We start from the raw sequence: 6,845 nt of genomic DNA on the forward strand, positions 1-6,845 counted from the left end.
GCTCTGGGGCCTATATGCACAATGTAATTTCCAATTTGTCCCAGGTACTAGTGCGACTCCCCGTGTTACCTTAGAGATGAATCCTGGGCCGTTGTCTGATCCAATCCTAACAGGAAAACCATACCTCGGTAAGATGTCTTCCAGCAATTTCTTGGTCACAGACTGTACTGTTTCATGTTTGGTGGGAAATGCCTCTGTCCATCCTGAAAAAGTATCTACAAACACTAGTAAATACCTGTATCCGTATTTTCCAGGTTTTACCTCAATGAAGTCCACTTCCGAGTAGGTTCCTGGGCAGTCCCCTTAGAGCCAGGTTATCCATGGGCGGTGGCATTAGTTAACTGGCATGCGTGGCAGCTCGCCACAATCTTTGCTCAATCTTTGCACAATCGATCTTTGCTCGAGAGTCTTTAATAGTGATCTTTGCATGTCGTATGAGGTCTTCCATCTTCCTTGTTCCCGTGGGAGGACTCCGATGTATTTTGGATAGGACTCGCCGTCCCAGTTCCTCTGGCAGGATGATGCTGGAGTCTGCGGCCCTCCACCAGCCACGGAAGCACTGGGTCATGGGCAAGCGTTTGATCCAGTGTAAATCAGCATCACTATAGTTGGGGGTGTCGGGCAGGGTCGGTGCCCCTGGATCAGGTACTGTGGTTGCTAAGACCTGGGTCACTGAAAGGGCCACCTCCTTTGTCTTCAAATCGGCTCGCCGGTTTCCCCTGGCTACTGGCGTGTCTGCCTTTGGGTGCCCCAGACAGTGGATGATGGCCAGGGCCTTGGGCAGCCAGAGGGCCCTCAGGAGGTCAAGGATCTCCGTTTTGTTTTGAACAGTCTTTCCCTCTGCGGTCAGGAGCCCTCTCCCTGTGAGCGGCGGCGAGGGCGGACCCGCTGTCGGGGTAGATGTTGATTCGTTTACCTTCCCCCACGATCAGCGCCTTGGCCAGTGCGGTCAGCTCTGCCCGTTGGGCCGACGCTCCGGCTGCCAGTGGCCCCGCCCAGACGGTCTCGGCTCCGTGGTCACGGCTGCCCCCGCACATCTGACTCCTTCTCGGACAAAGCTGCTGCCGTCCGTGTACCAGGTGGCATCGGCGTTCGGCAGTGGCTGGTCCTGGAGGTCAGCTCTGACTCCGTGCACCTGTGCCACAATTTCTTGACAGTCATGCAGAGGGGGGTCCCAGTCTGGGTTAGGGAGTAGCGTTGCCGGATTCAGGGTTGTCGGTGGCTTAAATAAAATTCTGGTGGGGTTTAGCGGTAGGCTCTGATAATGGGTCAGACGGGCATTGCTGATCCAGCGGTCTGGGGGCTGTTTAAGGACCCCTTTAATAGCGTGTGGGGTGGTAACACGCAGTTCTTGCCCCATGGCCAGCTTGTCTGCGTCCTTGACCATAGTGGCCACTGCAGCAATAATTTTTACTCATGGGGGCCATCCAGCAGCCACTGTGTCCAGCTTTTTGGAGAGATAGGCTATGGGCCTCTTCCAGGGACCTAAGTAAGTGCTGGACAAGGACCCCTTTTGCCACCTCATCTTTCTCATCCACATACAGGTAGAAGGGCTTGGTTAGATCAGGCAACCCGAGAGCTGGGGCAGACAGCAAGACCTGTTTAAGGTCATTAAAGGCTCTGTTCATGGCCTCTGTCCATTCAAAATTTTGCTGGTGCCTGGTGGCCTCATAGAGGGGTCTGGCCATCTCAGCAAAACCCGGAATCCATAATCGACAGAACCCTGCTGACCCCAGAATTCACATACCTGGCAGACGGTTTGTGGCTGTGGGATCCTTAAGACAGTTCCTTTCGTGCATCCATCAACCATCTTTGTCCACCCTTTAATTTGTAGCCAAGGTAAGTCACCTCTGCTCTGCACATCTGGGCTTTTTTAGCTGAGGTCCGGTATCCTAGGGCCACTATGGTCTGGAGCAAGTCCCTGGTACCTCGCAGGCATGTGTCCTGGTCCTCCACCACCAACAGGATATCATCTACATATTGTAATAAAGTCAAATGAGGGTGCTTGGAACGGAACTCACCCAAGTCTTTGTGTAAGGCCTCATCGAAGATGGTCAGTGAATTTTTGAATCCAGGTGAGCTGGCCATTGATGCCTTTCTCAGGGTCCGTCCATTCAAAGGCAAAGAGGCCTTGGCTCTTGGGTGCTAAAGGCAGGCTCAAAAAGGCATCTTAAATCTAATACTGTATACCAAGTTTTGTCTGGAGGCAGGGTGGAGAGGAGGGTTATGGGTTTGGGACCATAGGGTGCATATCCTCTACTCACCGGTTGACTTCCCTTAAGTCCTGGACGGGCCTGTAATCATTAGAGTGCAGTTTCCAAACCCGCAGCAAGGGAGTATTCCATGCCAATTGGCAAGGCCTCAATATGCCCGAATCCAGTAGTCGTCATGTTTGGGGTGTGATTCCCTTTCATGCTACGAGAGGCATGGGGTATTGGCGGACCCTGACAGGGTCTACCCCCCACTTTAGTTTTATGTATATGGCCGGTCGGTGCCGGGCCAGCCCAGTTTCCCCAGTTTCTGCCCACACATGGGGAAATTCCGCAGCCAATGGTCAATGTCAGTCACTGGGGCTGAGGGTGTTTGGTGGAGATGATATTCATCTTCTAAACTTAGGACAAGCACCCGAATCAGATGCCCCTCTTTGTTTAGGATTTTTGCTCCTTTGGGGTGGAAGCAAATTTGTGCCCCCATCTTGGTGAGCAAATCCTGACCTAACAACTGGTAGGAACACTCAGGGATGACCATGAAGGATACCCAGCCCATGCCAAGATCCACAGTTCTTCAGGTAGTCCATGAGTACTGTTTGGTGCCCGTGGCCCCTTGCACCCATGAAGTCTTGTTTGCCACTTTCCCTTGGGGTTGTAATAAAACCAAATGTTGTGCCCCAGTGTCCACTAGGAATTCAACAGGTTGCCCCTCCACTCTAAGAGTTACCCTGGGCTCAGGGAGGGGTGCTGAACCCCAATTCCCCTAATCGTCCAGGTCCTCCATTTCCAAGATCTTGGCAGGGGCCTTAGATCTTTTGTTACAGCAGTTTTTCACCCAGTGGCCCTCTTCTTTGCAATAAGCACATTTGTTTTTGTTCAGTTTAGGGCGCTCCCGACGGGGACCAGGGCCATCCTCCTTACCTGTCCCTGAAGCCAGCTTCTTGAGGTGCCTCCATCTTTCCTGTGGATCGTCCATGGTTGTGGCCAGCAGGATCTTGGCCAGGTTTCAGGTCTGCCAGTCACTTAGTTTAGTTTGTTGTTCTTCTGGACTTCTCTATTATTATAGACTCGTTCTGCTACTATCACTAAGTCCTGCAAGCTCTTCTCTCCCAGTCTCTTTACTCTTTGCAATTTCTTTTCAATGTCTGGAGCAGCCTGGTTAACAAAAGCCATGATAATTGCGGCCTTTGTTTCCAGGGCTTCTGGGTTCATAGGAGTGTACTGCCTAAAAGCCTCTATGACTCTATCTAAGAAGGCTGCTGGACTCTCATCCTTACCCTGTCTCATACCATATATCTTGGCCAGACCAGTAGGCTTGTGTGCGGCAGCCTGGAGACCTGCCCCTAGAGTCTGGCGGTGGACCCGGAGTCTCTCCTTATCTTCAGCCAAGTTGTGGTCCCAGGTGGGGCGGGATAAAAGGAAGGCAGCATTTTTATGAGGTCTGGGTTTTGAGTTGGCTGTCTGTCCTCTCCCAAGACAGACTTCCGGGCTTCCACCTGAATTCGTTCTCTCTCTTCGATGGTGAAGAGAACCTGCAAGAGCTGTCGGCATCATCCCAAGTAGGCTGGTGGGTAAAGAGAACAGTATCTAAAAGCCCGATTAGATCTCTTGGATTATCAAAGAACTTTGCATTTTGGGTTTTCCAATTATATAAATCACTGGTGGAGAACGGCCAGTACAACATCAGCTGTCCGCCAGTCTCATGGCGGGGGGGGGGGGGGGGGTCCCATGGCGTGGAGGGGAAACGCTAAGGGGAAGGGCAGTGGAGTCTGCCACTCCACCTTAGGGGGTGAGGCCGCCCGGTGTGTCCATCCGTGTGTCCCCGCTGCCAGCTGGCACACAGGGACTCCCTCGTCAGGGAGGGGGGTGCCCCTTCTGCAGCCCCCGGTGCCTCCAATGGAGGGGCAGAAGGGGGAGGGGGTGCTGGTAGGGCGGCGGGAGAATCAGGTCGTCCGGGGAGGAATCCTGGAAGACCTGATAAAGGGGCGCTCGGTGCGTAGAGTCGGTCTCCTTCTCAGCTTTCTGCAGGGCTAGAATCTAGATGGGTTCTGCTTTGGGGGGTAAAAATGGTTTTAACCAAGGAGGGGGATTCTCCATCATGTCCTGCCAGGCCAGTATGTAGGGCACCTGGTCAGGGTGTCCACCGGTTTGTCCCTGAAGATCACGGCCTTAACCTATAAGATAATAGGTAGGTGGAAAGTTCCTTCTCGGGGCCATCCCACATCAAAGGTTGGCCATTCTGATATGCAATAAATTTGAAATTTCTCTCTCCTTATGTAAACAGCTATGACAGTTAACAAAGACACAGTAACACAGACAAATGCACAAACAGTTAACAAGGACATAGTAACACAGACAATCGTTCCAGTGCGGCCGCAGAGACAAAACAGAAAGTAACCCGAAGGGCTGGCAGCTGGCCATCCTTACAGATGAGGACCTCCATCCTCCTTACAAATGAGGACCCCGTCCTCCTTACAGATGAGGACCTCTGTCCCCCTTACAGACGAGACCCCATCCTCCTTACAGAAGAGGAGCTCTGTCCTCCTTACAGATGAGGACCCTGTCTTCCTTACAGATGAGGACCCTTGTCCTCCGGGCAGGGGCAAGGGACATCTCCTCAAGACCCCCCGTCGACAGCCGGCCAGCGCGTCCGCCTAAGCCAATGTCGATCCAATATAGATTGGAATTCCTACAGGTAAAAGTACAGTTTAGAGCTCTCAGAGAATATGCATGCAAAAGGTGGAAAAAGTTGAGTGCAACTCACCATGCGTGAAACCCTCCGGATGGGGTCCTGGGGGTTTCTCGGATCCTGGACGAGCCCCCAAATGTTGTGCCCAAGATTGCGAATCTGAGAAACCACTGAGGAGCTAACACTGGTGCAAACACACGAGGGTTTATTTACAAGCTCGAGCTTGGGTCCAAGTGTACCTGACACAGCGGAGCAGGGACTTGGACCCCGAGATGGGTTTCAGCTGAGTTTTAAGGGCTGGTCTAGGGGACCTCCAGGAGGGCTGGAGGAATTTTTCAAGTTCTGTTTACATTCTGATATGGGGCTTTCAAGGTCATTGAGCTCTATTCTCATTCGGATATGGGACTTTCTGCCACTGGCTTGGGCTCTGTTCTCATTCTAATATGGGGTTTTCTAGGACATTAAGCTGTAGACTTTTGTTTTTTTCCTGTAACTGAAGTAATGTACATTTCAGCTCTTCTTCGCAGGGGCCTGGGATAGCTGTACTTGTGCTAACGCTAAACTTAAAGTGGAACGGCCTTAATTTTCTCAGCCTTCACAATTCATAAGCTCTTTTTGGTCTACTTTTTATTTTCCTCCCATCAAAATGTGTGATGAGGCTGAGGATAGAGAGATTTGCAATCCTGGCACCTTGTTGTGGCCATCCATAAGGCATGGATTTGATTAAACAGTGATTTTTCTTATTCAGAAACATTAGTTTGATAATCTGTTTTATTTTGCCTATATTATTCACAGAGGGAAAACTGTTGGTGTTGATGAATATATAATGATATCCTGTTGTAGGATTTAAAACTAGAAAATATTAAATAAAGAGGCTTTTTAAAGCACCTTAAGTTATTTACTCACCCTATTTCTTGTGTGAAACATAACTTCACTTCCTTTTCGTGTCATTCAGTCCAAGCCTGGAAACTAGACTCTCCAAATTCATCAATGCACCTGCCAAGATATAGCATTCCATATTAACAGCAAAGCTGGTTTTTTGTAAGCCCCAGAGTAGTATCAGATCCGTTGAAAAAGAGGAGTTTGGAGACATATTCTAAATGCAGGAAACACAACCTTTATTTTTTAATTTTGAAATGTCATATCTAAACAAATGGTGTTTTCCTCTCGCATAGCCATGGTTGCGAATTTGTTTTTTGTTTACATTACTCTAATAATTTTTTGCATAAAATTATAGGACTTAGATCACTAGTTAGATCACCTTTTCTAGTTATTCTTGTTTCACTTAGGTTTAATATATAACATGGCTTCCCATAAGGTTTTTATTTTCATGAATTCTGAGGTCAGTTAGAAGCCTCCCCTCAAAATTTGTATCGTTACAATTTTTCAAGTAAATGCTTTTAAACTGATAGTGAAGTAAAAAAAAAAAAAAAATGAAAAAGAAAAAGAAAGGTTTTCTCACAGTCCCACCAGAACAAAGAACATTCAACAATATCAACAATATTTCCAAGCAAATAGCTACAGTTAAACTTTCCCCCAGTTCTATACAGACCTATATAACTAATTCTTGTTCTTCTAATCTTAAGTCAGCAGTTCACCTCCTGAAATCATCTGCTTCAGCAATAAACATGAAAATCCTGACTCAGTCCCCATATGTGAGATGTTTGCTTCAGAAGCAGAGCCATCTGGTACTGGGAGCCTGAGCCTCTGGCCCTACTTCCTGTATCAGGTGTCCAGAGCGCCTGCTACAGCCCTTTCTGCCAACAATCTGAGAAACTGGTCTTATTATTTGTTTTTCCCTGGAGATTTAACTTTTTCTTTATGTCTTGGAGCAGGAGCTTTTAAGCAATAACAAGAGAATAATGCTGACAACCTACTGAGAGAGAATACAAGATCAGAATGGAGGGAGATAGAATTCCTTAGTCAGGCATGAAATACAACTATGT

At 48.8% G+C, this 6,845-nt stretch overlaps 1 pseudogene; it reads right to left on the reverse strand.

The window, feature by feature from the left end:
• Positions 1 to 300: 300 nt before the first annotated feature.
• Positions 301 to 3,894, reverse strand: LOC144302158 (uncharacterized; annotated as a pseudogene).
• Between the last annotated feature and the right edge of the window lie 2,951 nt (positions 3,895 to 6,845).

Source organism: Canis aureus, chromosome 31 (genome assembly GCF_053574225.1).
Source record: "Canis aureus isolate CA01 chromosome 31, VMU_Caureus_v.1.0, whole genome shotgun sequence".
In the NCBI taxonomy this organism is placed as follows: Eukaryota; Metazoa; Chordata; class Mammalia; order Carnivora; family Canidae; genus Canis; species Canis aureus.